Raw genomic sequence first — 16,890 nt, 5'->3', positions numbered from 1 at the left:
ACGCTTTCAGACAAAGAACGCGCCGGACAGTAAAGAGGCTTGAGCTGTGTGTTGAAGGATGGGTTGGCTCGGGAAGGTCCAGGGAAGTGGGAATTCCCAGCACAACAGCGTCAACCAAGGGGCGGGGCGGGCAAGCCCGGTGCTTGTCTGGAAGTCAGAAAATGGATGGATTTTACCTAAAACACTTTTTTCAGCAGCCTGTTTTGCCCAAAACTAGTCGCCTGAGATGCTAGAGGAGGGACAGGGCCCGTGGTCTATTACATCAGATCTATCACGTGACACCCGAGCCCAATACAGCCAATAACAAGCGAATAGGGCCAGCCACATCAACAGTTCTGTTTCAGTAGGCGCACCGAAGAAATACAAAGGAATAAATGAAATATATCTATTTAACCTCGTGTCCCCAAATTATCGTCACGTCACTGTACAATCGATCTAAATAGTGAATGAGACACTCTGAATTCTTCTTTTTCATACTGAGTCTTCAAAAAGTGTGTGTTTACAGCCACAGCACGCCACGGTGCAGACCAGCTGGGTTTCTGGTCAGTGGCCACACGTGGCTGGGCCGGAGGCAGCAGCCCCAGCTCCTCCAGGGGACCCGAAGACAGCCACTTCCTCTCCTCAGCCCCCTTCCCGCCCCCACTTCCTCCCTCCCTCCCCGCTTCGTTCCCTTCTGGCCTCAGCACTTCTCCCCCCAGGAACTAGTGCTGCAGTGAGCTCACACACGGCGCACGCGGTTCTGCTGCAGTGAGCTCACACACGGCGCGCACGCGGTTCTCGTGTTTTTCCCCCCGAAGCGCTCCCCCGACGGCAGAGAGCAAGCAAGGACCTTGGAGGGGTGGGTGGGAGGTGTCTGTGATTGTCCCTCAAGCCACGCGGCCGCCCTTATGGACTTTTTTTGAAGTCTTCTGTTTTATCCTAAAAAATTGTGGAGATTCTACATTCTACTCCAAAATATATCCATGTTTGTTTGCATTCTGAAAGTGTTTTAGATTACTTGGCTTCTAGGGAAAACCAAAGCCTGTATATTTATGTTGTAATTCTCTTGCCCATTCTGTCTACCCTCGGGGTTATGTGCACGCCAACTTAAGGTGCACATGATTGATTGATCCCCAGGCCCCCCTCCAGCTCTGGGTGTCCACGACTTTCTTGAAAAATTAAGCTGGACAGTCCATTCCCTTATATCTCAGCAACCCATGAGCCTGTGCAAAGTTTTGTTTTGTTTTTTATTTTTCTTAACCATTCTAACCTAGGATAACCCACCAGCTGGAGACGTTAGACACCAGCCTTCCAACTGCTCCCTTCTCCTGCCAGTAACTCTCTCCACTTGTGCTGAAATATCCCCAGAATTATTCCCTAAAGTACCTCCAGGAAATTCTTCCTCCTGGAGGACAAGTGATTCCTACTGAAACTACCTGTGAAAAAACAACACTTGGACAGACATCCCCAGTATGATCATAAATTTCTACTCTTTATTAAAGGATCACCAGTAATTAAAGTGGTAAATTTCATAAGCATTACAAAATGCTTATATATAAATAAATATATTTCACATGTATAAATGTGACTATATTTATTATATATGTTATATATAGAATATAAAAATTATTTAAGATTTTATGTATTTATTTGACAGAGAGAGATCACAAGTCGGCAGAGAGGCAGGCAGAGAGAGAGGCTCCCCGCAGAGCAGAGGCTCAATCCCAGGACCCCAGGACCCTGGGATCCTGACCCAAGCCAAAGGCAGAGGCTTTAACCCACCGAGCCACCCAGGCGCCCTTGGAATATAAAAATTCTTGTGTAAAAGTAATAAAAATACAATAACTGTATAAAATAAAACAAGTTTTTTTTGAGAGACTGGGAGTGTAGGGAGGGGCAGGGGCAGAGGGGCGTGCGAGTCTGAAGCAGGCCCCACGCCCAGCATGGAGCCCAGCACCGGCCCCATCTCACCCCCCGGAGACCACGACCTGCACCAACGCCAAGAGTCAGAGGGGTCAGACTGAGGCACCACCCAGGCGCCCCTAGAAAACAAACGTTCTTAAAAATTAATAAAACATAAATATATAATATACTATAGATGTGGAAATTTTATTATAAGTACATAATAAATAAAATATAATTATATAAAATAAACACCTAGGTTTATAGATAAATATATTCTAAAAATTTATTTAAATTTTTTCAAGCTTACCATGAGTAAGGACAGCGGTAACTCTCTTTAGCCTACAGGGCCTGGGACTGGACGTGGCCACAGGCCCCTGGGCGGCACAGGGCAGTCTGGGCCGTCACAGGAGGCCGTCCAGACTGCGGGGGCCTGAGAGACTCCCAGAGGGGCTTCCTGCGGCTGGCAGGGATCCCCCTAAGATTACCACCACCACTGATTCCAAGTCGCACGCTACTCTTGGGGATGGGTGCTGGCACGCCTCCCATGCCCTGCGGGGATGTCCCGTCCTCTCGAACCCAAGGGGGTGAACTTTGCAATCTCCACCTGTCTCCACCTGTCAAGTCTGATGGAAATGACCACCAAGACCAGACCCTAACAGTGCTGTCCACGTCCACGCTGCACCTCCTACGTCTAGACGGCTGCTCTGTGCTGACAGGAAGTCCAAGGGCAGAGGCGGGCTGACAGAGAGCCGTGGCGGTCCCCGGCTGATGGCCAGCACTGCACGCCACACACGAGCGAACCAGCCTCGGACGATCCCAGAACCCAGCCGTGCGTGCGCTGCAGCTTCCAAGCCTTCCTGGCCGGCACCCGCAGAGACGAGCTGTCCCGAACGGCAGACTCATGAGCGAGAAATGGATAAAAACAACAAAACCCGAGTGACACCACGCACACCCCCCACATGCACTCACACGGTGGTTATGAACGGCGTGCCCCTGAGTCTGCTTTACACACTCCTCACAGATGAGCTCGCCCATCTCACGGTGGTCTGAAGCGGTGACCCAACCCTGTATCGCCAGTTCCCAAATCACGCAAGTCTCTTCCCATATCTGCAGCACAGTCATTGGGTGGCGGAGCTGTCCGTGTAGGGAGCAGGGAGGCTGGTCAGGGCTGCCGGCCCCTACGGTCTGCAGCAGAAACTCCGCGAGTTTCGTTACCCAGGATCCCACGGGGCAGCTAATGATATACAATATAAGCAGTGATTAAACATTCTGAAATCCTACAAATCCTGAGTTCTGAAACAGATATGGCCCCCAGGGTCTCAGATAAGGGACCCAGATGAGGGACCCATGGGGTAGACTGCTCAGGTCAGGAGCCCCAGTTGTGAACCATGGAAAACAAAAGGCTCACACTCACTGAGGCCCCGGTGGCATTTCACATGGGCCATTTCATTATCGTTCACGTCTCCCCGGGTGCTACAAACCCAGCCCATGAGGCCAGAGGGAAGCCGTCCAGCCTCCAGCCGTGCTCAGCTGGGGGATCACAGGCCGGCTGCCCGGCGAGGGCCAGAGGCACGCTCCCAGGCTTGGCACCGATGGTGTTTCCCAAAGCCCGTGCCCCCGCGCGCTGCCGCCGACATCAGGCTCCACACTAAACACCAGATTAGAGCTGTTTGTCACAGGATTTGCAAGGCTTTCCCCCAACAGCTCAAGGAGAGCCTGCATTCCCCTGGAACATCTAACACAGCTGTCAGGGGCTCTCTCGGGCCGTGAGCACACAGCTGGGCTTGGGAGGGGACGGGGAGTGAGGAAGGGGCCAGGCCCCCCGCTGCCGGGGAGGAGGAGGGGGACTTCCAACGCCAACAAGCTGCCCGCGCCTCACAGCCCTGGAGTCTTCCCTGGTCGCTTCGCTCCTGAAAGGCTATGCCTGCTGCAAAGAGCTGGTTTCTCCGGTGTGTGGATACGGCCAGATTCCCAACCCTGCTCCTAACTTTGGGACTTTGGACAAGGCACTGAGTCTTGTCATGCCTCAGTTTTCCCACCTGTGACTTGGGGACGCTAACAACTCTATACACACCGTGGGGCTACCATGGCACAGAGACACCAAAGGACCAAGACTCTTGCATGCTTTATTCAAAATGTCCCCCCAAATGGAAATGGCCCAAGTGTGTGTCCGCAAGAGGATGTGTAAACACACTGGGGCGCGCTCTCACCACGGAGCTCTGGGCAGCAAGACAGAGCAGCGGGCTGGCTGCAGCCCGCACACGGGCGGACGACGATGTCAGACGGGCGGCACGTGACAGAGGCCGGCGTGGAGCGGGACCAGCCGCGTGACTCCCCGGACGTGAAGCTGAAGGGCGGCGAGGTGAAGCGCGTGGCGGTCGGGGCCGCGGCGAACTGGCGAAGGGCGCTGACAAGGCAGGAGGACGAGGGCACCCTCGGGCGTGCTGGGGGGGTCTCTGTGGGTCTCGGGAGACACGGACGTGGCCCCGCGCTGCGCTGCACGTCCACAGGTGTCCACTGGTTGTGTTTAAGCCGTGCCTCGGTGAAGCACAGAAACGAACCTGGTGCATCCCGGGCGCTCCGAAGGCGCAGCTTCCAGAACGTCTGTGTGCGGCCCTCCGCGCGGGGACGGCCTCTTGCCCAGCCAGTCCACAGGCGCTGGGGACTTCATGCCCCGGAGGCGTCGTCGGTTTTCTTTTTCTCTCAGTTGTCATTTTTCCTGACTGAGTAGGGTTCTCGCCAGTTGGTGTGGTTATGCTGTCCGGCTGTCTCTGGTTTTGATATTTTTCTTTGCAGGGAAAGGAAGTTGGGGAGCAGGAGGGCAGGAAGCGGAGAGCCAGAGTGCTGGGACAGCGCCGACGTGAGCAGCCGCCTTCCAAGACGCGTCTGTCAGCGAATGAGCCTGGAATGTCCTCTGCGAGAGCTTCGGGGCTCGACTGCTGGCACATGAAGCCCCGCGCTCCGGGAGGGGCCCAGAGCCTGCCCCAGTGCGGCTCGGCGGTCAGAGCCACCTCCCGCGGCAGGACCCTGGTGGGACCGAGAAGCGGCGCCCCGGTGCGGGAACCACGGCTCTGCTCTGTCCCAGGAATGGGTGGGTCCCGGCCTGGCTGGGAGCGAGGCCCGAACCTCCAGGCCAGAACACCTCCTCGCAGATTCTTTAAACACTGCTGTGTTTATCTAGAAGGCTGGCGGAGGCAGTGCTGAGGCCGAGGGTTTTGAGGGGACTTGCTTCTCGCCTCCAAGCAGGAGGCCTCTGTCCCCTCTCTGCAGGTGGCCTTGGCAGGGGTGAAGCACGGACAGGGGACACTGGACCCGCTGTCCCTGGCCCGAGCTCACAGCAGTGCTGGGAGGGGGACGCCCACGTGGACCCAGATGAGAGGCCGGCTCACCGGTACTCGGGCCAGCCTCCGGCCCTCCTCTCCGCTCTGGCTGCTACAGCCCAGGCCTCCGACGGGTCCAACACAACACGAACACCTTGTTCAGGGAACCCCGACCCTGTGCCCACACACTCAGCCTGTGCTGAAGGGACCAAAGGGCCCTTATGGATACCCTGGGGCCACTGAGTCCGACCACGTCAGGGAGGGCTTTCTGGGGCAGAGGCAGGTTTCAGCCACACCCACACGACTGTGCCGTGTATAGGGCCTTCCCCCAGGTGTTCCGAGTGTGCACCTGGCGCTGCCATTGTCGTGGCCACTGCATCACCGTGTCCTCCTGCTCAGCACTGGGGTTCCCCTGCCCATGGTGCTCTGTGCACCGCTGGTCTGTCGTCTCCAAGGCCTGCAGCCTGCTGCACAGTGTGGTACCCACACTACGCACCACTCCCCAGGGGTCTCGCCGACCCTCCCCGGCTCCTCCTCCACCACAAACACCCTCACCTCCGCCCCCTTGTGGACCCCTGACACGTGCAGAAGCAGAACCGCTGGCTACATTCAACTCCTGGGGCCACTGCGACAAACAGTTCAGACTTCGCCGCTTAAGACAACACAACCTCACTGCTTCCAGTAGATTCTGGAAGGCAGATGTCCAAAACGGGTCTCGGTGGGCTCCAGTCAAGGCGCAGGATGGGCTGGACGCTTCTGGAGGCTCCGGGGGGGAACCTGGCCTCTCCCAGTGTCCAGAGGGGCCGAATCCCCGGCTCTTGGCCTCATCATCCTGGCTTCTGCCTCTCTCGTCACGGTCCCTTTCAGACTCTGGTCCTGTGTGCACCTCCTACAGCAACCCTTTGGATGACATTGGGCTGGGGTCACCCAGGACCATCTCCTCACCTCGGGGTCCTTCCTTAACTTAACATCTGACAAGTCCCTTTTGCTGCGCAGGGTAACACATTCACAGGTTCTGGGGACCGGCGTGAGTCTGTCAGGGAGGGGCACGCCGAGTGAAGGACACACAGCCTTCATCTGTCCCAGCGGGAAGAAGCAGCGTGAGCTCCCAAGGGTCTGTGCGGACTATAGTTCGTCCGGCAGAGCACGAGGGTCCCCATCTTCCCACCCTCCCTCCCTTCAGCGACCCCACATTCCCTCCGACAGCTCTGCTCAGTCTAAGACCCGGGAGAGTCATCTCGGAGGGTAACTGCCTCTAGAAAAATCGGTCTCCAAAGGGTACATCTTGTAAAACATGAACAAACATAATACCCAGTGCTGGCGTGGACGTGGTAAGAACAGCAGCCTCCTGCCCTGCCCATGGGGACAGAAAGCAAACCAGCAACCAGTCCCTAGAACCCTGACAGCACCTGGACATTCTCATCCCCCGACCTGCTCTGGCAAACTCTCCCGGGGAAATTATCCCAAATACTTCACGTGGGCAGTGCTGCATAAACGGTCGCTCGGACGAGCTGAGCTGGACCTCGAGGCAGCGGGGGCCAGAAGGGGAGAGGCAGAGGGGAGCGGCCAGCAGGACCCGCACCCCCTGTAGGAAAATAACCCCATGTTAGCGCATCACAGGACAGACGGCAAGTCCGGGGCTGAGCAGAGACATTCCTCCTGTGTGGTGGGCGGCCACCCGTCGGCACCCCTCCTCCCCCCATCAGAGCCCCCGACCCCAGCTCTCTGCTTCCCTGTGCGGGAGGGTCAGGACCGCTACTTTCCAGCAGAGCAAATCATAAACACCAGAGACAGAGGGAGAAGGTGAGGGCGAGAAGAGCCCGAGTCAGAGGGGGAGAGGGAGGCGGGCAGGAGTGTGGGAACGGGGGAGGGGGAGCTCTACGCTGACCCAATGCACTGGCCCACACCACACCGGGAGCCTGGGGCTCAGACTGTCCCGGAGGCGGCTGCTGTTCCCTGTCCTCGCGCGGACCAATCACCTCCGATCCCGGGCCTCACACGGTGGATGCAACGCACAGTGAGCCTCCCTCTCCCCCCGGCAGAGGAACAAAATACCATCTTCCTCCATCCTGCTGGGCGGAACTCGGACGGCTTGGCCACCGTCTTGGTCCACAGGGGCCACGTCCTGGGGGGATAGAGGGCTGAGCTGGAGGCCCCAGTGCCCCCGGACTGTACAGCAGCGGCGCCCACCGGCCCCCACAGCCCACGACGCAAGCGAGAAACCAGCGTCTCTCATTGGGAAGGCGCTGTTTTTCCGGTGTCGACCACTCACAGCTGAATCTGATCCCAACTAATACAACGGCCAACAAATAACAAAAAATATAATTTTATTAGAACATCACAGTTCTAATAAAAATTATTATACTGTGTAATATAACGATATACAGATAGAACATCATATACTCTCAGACTGGAACGACCCTTACCCTAGGGCTCCACCCCAGGGCGCCCCACGCTTTGGGGAACCTCCCGCAAAGTTTCCTAAACTCCCTCCAGTGGCTGGGACCCGGCTGCCAGGCAGGGGACCCGCTCGAGCCCCGGTCATCCCTCCCACCTCCCGGCCCTCCACAAGGGGTCGAGGAGACGCTCTGCGGAGCTTGCGGGTTTGCACTGCGGGGTTACGCCGGCTTCTCTGACCAGGCCGGGGGCACGGATGCCCAGCATGGGTCAGCGGGACTGCGCGAGCCTGGGCCACAGGATGGTGTCGGAGTCGCTCAGACGGTTTACTAAGACACGAGCCCTGAAGGAACACCTGCCTGGAGCCCGGCACATCCTCCAGGCCGCGCCATCGCTGTTCACACGCCGGGGATCACTGCTAGTCACAGAGTCCATGTCCATCCAGGCTCCATTGTAGTAGAGCTAACCCCCGTCCCAAAACGTAAGGGACCTGGGAACCAACTTCCTAGAGCCAAGTGGGGCCGCTCAGTGCCCACAGCGTCCCAGTCCTGAGGAAGTAGAAAGCCGTGCGCTTCCCCCTCCGTCTCCCTCCTGCCCAACCTGCCATCCGACAGGCTTCTCGAAAAGGCAGTCTCTGCCGCAGCAGCTCGGAGTCCCTCCCTTCGTGTCTCTGCTAAAAGTGACGGCCGGGCACTGCAGAGCCCAGCAGACAACAAGGAGCAGAGACACACGAGGGACGGCCAGAGGGCCGTGGAGTACACACGGCTACACACCTCCTCTCGTCAGCCGCGCAGCCAGCCTGTGGCCGAGCCTGCCCACCTCCCCGGTCTGCAGGAGAAGAGCCGGAGACCCCCTGGAGGACGGGGCACCAGATGTGGTAGGAGGCAGCCGCCACGCCCTGCACAGGGGGCCACGGAGGGAGGAGGGAAGGGGACGGTGCAGGGAGCAGGGGGAGCGAGCAAAAGCGCGTTGACGTTGTTAGACCGTTTCAGCTATGCAGCAAAAAGCTGACTCGGCCCCTCCAACTGGCTCTGCCTCGCGTCGCCGAGGGAGGGTGTCTGCATTCCACGCTCAGACCCCAGGCCCCGAATGCCTGCACCCTCAGGAGGGAGCCTGGGAACTGGTATTTTAACTCCGAGGAGCCTCGGCTGTGCAGTCAGGGTGAGGAGCTACTGGATTAAATTCTCTCTGCATTTCTCCCCTTCTCCCACTCGGGCCCCTCCACCCCGTCTTGGGAAGACAGTCCCCTCCGACCCCCGCTTCCTTAATGTAACACGGTGTGGCTCCTCACCTCGCTTTGTGTTACAGAGAAGGACCTGAGACCCGGAGCAGGAGAGTGACGAGGCCAATGACCACAGGTCACTGATGAGGTTCACTGCCCCTGGCTCCCCAACGACTGACCTCTGGTTCCAATCTGAACCCTCTAGGGGCTGCTCCCCTCCATCCCAGAGAGCAGCCTCAGCTACGAACATAAGCATTAGAACGTAAAGGAGACGAGACGGAGAAGGACACCGTACCACCGGGTGCCCAAGTGCCGCAGGTGACAACCCAACGTCATCACCTGGCGACCACAGGCTCTGCCGGCCTGGTGTTCTCAGACACCCCCCAGGGGTGCCCGGGCAGGACCCGGGAGAGGCCACCTGGGACGAGCCGGCCCATCCAGCAATCTGTTTCCAATTCCCTGACACTGGGGGCACCCCCCCCCCCCGGCGGCCGCCCGCAGGCTCCACATGCCTCAAGGATTACACGCTGAGTGAACTCTGCCGGCGGCTGAGTCAACGGGAGGCAGGACAACGCGTTCCATTGTTCCCCACCCGCCTTCCAACGCCCTGATGGGCAAGAAATGTCTCCGAGACACAGATGGAAAGAAAACATCCCCGGCCGGGGCCTCCCCGTCAGGCTGATTAGCCACAGTCACGGAGGTGGCCTCGCAGCGGCTGGCGGGCTGGGCCCACTTCTGTCACCAGACAAAGCTGTTTTCTCCCGTATCGGTCCCTGCTCCCCAGGAATCAACCTCAGAATGGGGGTCAGCCCAGGGGACCATGCACCCACACTTCCCAGGGCAGGCCACACTGCATCCAGCACCACTTACTGATATGGTGTCGCTAAGACAATCTCTTGGTCATTTGCAACGTGCCGCGCAAAAACCCCGCGCGCCCTTCAGGACGACAGAGGCTCCAGGTAAGGCACCTGCCCCCTGCCTGGCACCAAGATGCGAGCTCCCTCCTCATTTGGGCCTGTGGACACGGCTGTGAGGGGGCTGTTGCCGTCAGTCCACCATAGAGACGGGAAGACAGACCGACAGGAGGCAGCTGGCGAGAAGAGGCGGAACCCGAACCCAGGTCTGTCTGCTCCGAGCCCATCAGCCATTTGGCCGAGCCGCAGGAAACGCACAAACCACTTCCACCCCTCAGCTCAGAGCCCTCGTGGTGGGCACCCCTGCCCCCTCTTCAGGAGCCCGTCACAGCGGTGGTTCGCAAGGGCTCGGCACAGGCCACACCAGCCACGGGGGCAGCTGCTTCAGGGCCTCCTCTGGTGAGAAGCACAAGGCTGAGCCCGAGAGAGGCCGTGTGCCCGGCGTGCTTCAAGGGCGCGGCATCGCGTCAGAGAGGTGACATCACAGGTGGGACAGATGCCCGAGAGAGCGCACCGGGGCCACACAGAATGCTTCCCCTGTGGGAAGGCTCTGGAAGTCAGTGCAGCAAAGGTGACCCGCGCCGGGCTCGAGGAGGAAGCAGGAGGAAAGCGCTGCCTGCATCAAGGGAGGACACGTCGGACGGGAGGGCCGGTGCAGACAACTGTCCCCGGCACCCAAAGCTCTCCTGTTACGCCAGCCCCAGAGAATGTTGGGAAAACCCATTATGGAAGGAGAGGCCCTCGTGCCAGTGGCGGGGAGCACTAGCTGTCCCCTCTCCTGCTGTGTCCTCGTCAGACACAGTCACGGGCCTCTGAAATGTCTCTACCAACCGGTCAGTCTGTGCCTGAAGCAGACCCACTCGCTCTGTGTGCTGCACTCGCGTGACGGGCTCCCCTCCTGCCGTAGCTTTGGTCACAGCGCTCCACCCCTCGGGCTGCCACGCACGGGACCCAGCCCCAGGCAGAGCCGAGGCGCCACAGGAACGCCGGCCCTCGATGCCGCCGTCTTCTCTGAATCGCACGTTTGCATCCCTGGAAGCAGCCGCTTGGCTGGAAGGTTTGCAGCCTTGGGCTTTGGGGCCAAACGTTCCTTCCCCAGGAGACTTCCCCTCCCAGCAGAAAGGGAGGCGCAAGTCTCACCAGAACAGAGCAGCAGAGATGCAGCTGCACAGAGACGGACGGCCCCGCGCCAGGACCAACAGACCCTCACACCCAACAGCCGTGGGTCCAGGTGCCTCCATGGACACATGCCCCCTGAGCTGGGCCTTCCCAAGGTTTCTGCCCTCGGGGAGACTGCGGTGTCAGCCCCGAGTGGCTCCGCTGCGGAGGAAGAAACGGGCCCGGGGGACGCCCTCCCAGCCGCCTTAGCAGCCCTGTCAGCACTTCCTCGGTGCGCCTCCCAAAAGCCATTCCAACCAGCTTAGGCGAAGAAAAATAAAAATAAAAACTAGTAAAAACACACAAGGAGGCAGAGTTGAGAAGAAAAGATAGAGGGACCACGGTGTACCCTGAGCAGCCGTCCAGGCCACGGGTGGTCTCACGCTCGGCGACCGCACCTTGGAATTCTCAGCTTCAGCTGTGAGCGGCTCCGTCGTGCCAGAGACCTCGGGGCCCTGGTGCAGGACCAGCCTCGGCAGACCCCTCCTTGCGGTGAGGAGTCCGGAGCATCTCTCTTCCGGTCTCCCCCCTTGCTGACTGGGGACCCCCAGCATCTCTGATCTGCCCGGGGGTCCCTGCTGATGGTCCCGAGCTCTCCCCGGGAAAGGGAGGCCCGAGGGCATGAGGGCAGGCCAGCAGCAGCTCAGGCCTGTGCGCTACGGGAGAGTACGGGCAGCGGGTGGTTCTACCTAGGGTGATTGCAGGGAAAATCGGGCCTAGCTGCGGCTGTGCCTTGGCCGACTGGGTGCAGGCCCAGCTGGGACTGCCGCAGTCAGGACACCCTCCCGTTCCCTGGAAACAAAGACGCTCACAACACAGCGGCCGGCCCACAGCGGTCCGCTGGGTCGGGCCACAACCCTGCCCGGGACGTCTAACGAAATGCAAACTCGGCTCCAGGGTCTGCAGGTCGGATCGTCCACGGCCTTGCCCTCCCCCAGCGAGCTCCCCCATGCTGGCCTGTCCCCACACCAAGTCCCTCTCTCACCTGCAGGCCCTTCTAGAAGCTTTGTCCTCTATCTGCAGTGTGCGCCCCTCCCTCTCCCTTTGATATCGGGACCCTTGTCACCCTCCAGCTACAGCTCAGATGTCACCTGCTCAAAGAGGCTTTCCCAGGCCAGGCCGGCTCCCCTTCTGTTAATCTCCGGAATGGCACCCTGTCCTCTGGGGCATTCGTCACCACAGATGGTGGAATTTCCTTTTCAATGTCTGTCTCCTGGCTCACTTTCAATGGCAGGAGGCAGGCGCCACGCCTGCTTCTCTCCCCAGCACATTCCTGGAGCCGGACACCAGGCCCTAAGGCTCAGTATCTGGCCAACGAATAAATGAATTTGGTTTCCTGAAGTCAAAGGGAACCTCCTGCACCTCACGAGCTGTGCTGTAGGAGAAACACCGTGGGCTGGGGGCCGTGGCAGAAGGCCTGGGAGAGAACTTCCAGCAGGACCAACCAGCACGTGCCCTTGGCTGCCCTCCGCACAGGAGGTGGACACCACAGCACCTCTGTTCCTCCGTGCTGAGCTGCCCTATAAACCCCAGTGCCCCCGGGACCTCCCGCCCCGCAGCCAAGAGGAGGGTGAATCAGCTCCTGAACATGGGGAGCCGGGGTCTCCCTCGTGCTCTCCGGGGGCTGCGTATGGCCCCCACCCTTGCTGTCCAGCCCACATCCAAAGACACCAGGACCCGTGGGCGCGGAGATGGACTCTTTCCTAAAAGCACCCTCCAGGAGGGCGGGCTCGGTGCTGTGAAAGCCAGCTGTGTGCGCGTCTAAGGGAAGGGCAGGCGGCCACTGAAAACAGCCCTGCCCGGCTCCCTCCGTGACAGAGACATCCCAGGATCTGTCTTCCCGCTGCCTTTCTCCCCTGGACCCTGGCGCCGGGTTTGCCTTTGGCCTTGAAAAATGAGAACGGGCTTGGCTGGGAAGCGGGAGGCAACTGAGCTCTGTAAAGGGGTCCTGAATTTTTAAAAATTAAAAATTGAGAGTAAATCATCAGTGACTCAGAAAAAAAAAAACATTTCTTTCCGATCTAGAGGTTCTTAACCTTTGGGGAAACTTGGACCCTTTTGGATGTCTTACACAGCCAATGAGCCACTTCTAGAATGTTCTCAAATACATTAAACCGCAGGATTACAGAGGAAACAATCATCCTGAAATTCAGTAATTAAACTCGTTTTAACTGCAATACAGTCACATATGTGCTTTTTCAGGAGCACAGATCTCACAGAACATAAGGGCTTCTTCAACTCAAAGTAGTCCGGGGCTCAGGTCATAGTTCAAAACAGCAGTCGTGACTGTCCTCCAACAGGGAGATGTCCGTGATTTCGCTGGTGACAAAGTCCCAGACCCTGTCAGTGCCCCTGGCTTGTTACCTTTATCCATAATGGAAGGAAATGCTAAATTTCGGTTAGCAGCTGGGGAGAATAAAGATGTGGTATTTCCACCCAGGTTCTTGGGTGCCCTGAATTCTGCCCCCAAATACCTCGGGTAGGGACCCCGGTGGGGTCACAAGGACCCTGGCTGCCATTTGGACCCCGTTCACAGAGTTACTGAAGAGAAAGCACTCGGGCTGGCACTTACGAAGTGTAAGATATCCAAATTTCATGGTGGGTTTTTTTTTTTTCCCCTAAATAAAAAGAACACCTGCGGGCCGGGGAGGAACTTGAACTAGATCTGGAGGTTCGGCTGAGGCACGGAAGTTAGGGTGAATTTTCCCCCATTTTGGCTCATCTGTCTTCTACACATGTATATTATTTTTATTTCTTTAAGATCTTATTTATTTGTCAGAGAGACAGCCCAAGCAGGGGAAGCAGCAGGCAGAGGGAGAAGCAGGCTCTCCGCTGATCATGACTTGAGCCAAAGGCAGAGGCTTAACCCACTGAGCCAGCCAGGCGTCGTGTGTATATGATTCTTAACTGTTACTAGACCTCCATAATGAAAGGAGACACGCGCCGGAGAGAGACCGCTGCAAACAGCTTTCATGCCTTGCTCCGCACGTTGGCACTGTCTGCATTTCCCACAATGGACTCATGGTACATGTGGAATTAAAAGCTACTACGCAGTCACTAATCTGCACACCTGAAACGGGTGAATCGTTCGGTATGTCAGGTGTATCTCCATCAAATCTGCTCTATTTTTCAATTCATTAATTAAGCAGATTTTGGAGATACGTGATGAACTTGGGATGACTAGTTAATTAAAGTTAACCAAACAGGGCGCCTGGGTGGCTCATGACCTCTGCCTTCAGCTCCAGTCATGGTCCCGGGATCCTGGGATCAAGCCCTGCAATCAGGCTCTGGGCTCAGCGGGGAGCCTGCTTCCCTTCCTCCTCTCTCTGCCTGCCTCTCTGCCTGCTTGTGATCTCTGTCTGTCAAATAAATAAACAAATGATCCTTAAAAAAATAAAAAATAAAAGTTAAAAAATAAAGTCAACCAAACACACACACTTATAAGAGAGACAACAAGGCATTAGGGAGCTGTGAGTGCTGTGTGTGTACGGGATGATACGAAGTGCTGATGGTAACATCACGGCTGTGCCTAACAGAAGGGATCTTGAGTGTGCAGGCATCTCTTTGTTTTATTCCCTGCAAGGTGTATAAATCCACAATCATCTTGGGGGCGCCTGGGGGGCTCAGTCAGTTAAGGGTCTGCCTTCGGCTCAGGTCATGATTCCACAGTCCCAAGACTGAGCCTCGTACTCCGCGGGGAGCCTGCTTCTCCCTTGGACTCCCCCTTCTCATACTCTCTCTCTCAAATAAACAAATAAAACCTTATAAAGATTAATAAATCTACAATGATCTTAACACAAAAATTATATTTAAGAAAGAGAACCAGCCATCTGTATCTTTTTAGAGATCCATTCTGACTTAGGGACTGATGAAAATATACCACCCAGGAATCTGCTTCAAGGAAAGCCTGCCTGGGGGAGGGAGCGGTGCTCTAGGCAGACTGGTCTCCGCTGTAACTAGTGCGATCAGGGTCTCCACTGACCAGTGCGATCAGAGCTGCTGCACTGTCCTGACAACACGCTGTGCATTCACTTGCAGTTTTCTCACAACCAAGCCCTTCATCCCGATGGCGCACTGGGGCAACTCATCCTTCTAGCGTGCACGCGGGACGCGAAATGTATTTCTGCTGACCTGCTTACGTTCTAGTCCTGCTGACCCTCTCTCGGCCACAGCTGGGGTCGTGCTGGTTCTTAGAGTGTATACTTTCTGACCTTCCAAGATTTGAAGCATTCAAGAAAATGCTACTGGGCACCTACTATGTGCAGGACGGGGCAGAGGTGTCCGGCCGAGAGAGCTGCTTGTGCGCGGTCTGCCCACGTGGAGGAGGCCTCTCCGCAGGGTTCACACCTCACAGCCCAGTCGGCCGGCCCGCCGTGGTACGTCTGGAAACCAGAACATGTGTCGCTGAAGTTACAGAGCTTGATCCTCCGCGCACGGCATCGGGGAAAGCAAACAGAGGTGACGGTAAGAAGCTGCGGGAGGTCTCCCCTATGACGACAGCCACAGGAACAACGTGGAGAAGACAGACCCCCAAAGCCAGCTCTGCTGTGAGCCCCCAGCGTGGGGCCACTTGTCACAGCAGCCCCGAGACACTCGCACACACTCCAGGGCATGCTCAGCGTTAGGCATGTGAGCCGGCCGTCGAGGGCAGGAGTGAGCCGCCCCTTCAGCCCTTGATGGACGAGGAGCGAGGCTTCGGGAGCCAGCAGCGGGGCTGCCAGGGGGTACATTCGGCGTGGGGTTCAGAGTCCGCTAACGGTGATGAGCTGCAAACCTACACGGGAACCCCTGGATCCAGGGACCAGAGGTGTGGTCTCGGTAAGACAAACAGTGAAGGAGCCAAAAGCTGAAGAGAGACTCTGGAACTGAGAGCGGCATTTGAGGTCAGGACAAGCTTTCCTCTCATCCTGCCTCGCTGAGCAAAGAAACCAAGACGCCCACTGGACAGTGAATGCAAACGCAGCTTGAAGATCAACAAAGCTGTGGACATGCTCCCCAACCCCGGAGACCCACCCACACACAATGGAAGGCTCGGGGTCAAGGCTGCATGCACGCCCTTGGCCGCATTCCCCGGGTCACCCCGAGCCATGCACGTCGATCCTAGGGGACCCCTGGGAGGCCAGGCTGCAAACTGAAACAAGAATCCAGGAGGCGTGCGCTGGGATCGCAGTGGCTGCAGACTGCAGGGCGGACAGGTTTCAGAGCTCGGGTCCAGAAAAACGACTAAAATAAAATAAAATAACTCCCAGAAATACAATGTAGAATCCATAGTTGCTGTGATACCATGTCTAAAATGCCCAACACCGTGGAGGGGCCCATATGGCAAGAATCTGAGGGCTCCTGCCCACAGCCACGCGGGGAGCAGTCTCAGCAGCGGACCCCGGCCCCAGGTGGGCCTTCCCGTGAGCCGGACGCCCTGACAACCATCCTGATTACCATGTCATCATTAGAAACCCTGAGCCAGAGGCCCCCCTCGGAGCGACTCCCGAATTCCCTCAGAAACTGCGGGAGACAGGAGACGTCTGCTTGGGAGCGGCTCTGTTTGGGGATGACCCGTCCCACGGCAACCGATAACCAACACACCCAGCTGCTGCCACGGGGACGCCGGGAGGGGAAGGGCTGCTTCCCCTGCCGTGGAGGGGACGTGGCATCTCTAGAAAAATCCCAGTTGCGCACACACGCACGAGCCTCCTAGATCCACAGACGTAGTAGTAAGTGACCACAATATTCTCAACACTGAAAAAAAAGTCACCCAAGAAATAACAGGCGTTGCCGGGGGTGTGGGAAGAAGGAGCCGTGTAAGCACGGTGGGAGGGCAAGCTGCGGCGGCTGCTCCGTGGGAACCGCGCCGGGGAGCCTCACCAAGTGACCAACAGAACTACCCTGTGACACAGCAACTACGCCACTGGGCATGGACCCCAAGAACGCAGGAGCCCTCACTGGAAGGGACAGGCGCACCCCCTGCTTCAGCAGCATTACCTACGATCCCAGGGAC

Source organism: Mustela lutreola, chromosome 16 (assembly GCF_030435805.1).
Source record: "Mustela lutreola isolate mMusLut2 chromosome 16, mMusLut2.pri, whole genome shotgun sequence".
Taxonomy (NCBI): domain Eukaryota; kingdom Metazoa; phylum Chordata; class Mammalia; order Carnivora; family Mustelidae; genus Mustela; species Mustela lutreola.
The sequence above is the reverse complement of the archived record's forward strand: the minus strand, read 5'-3'. Positions refer to the sequence as shown.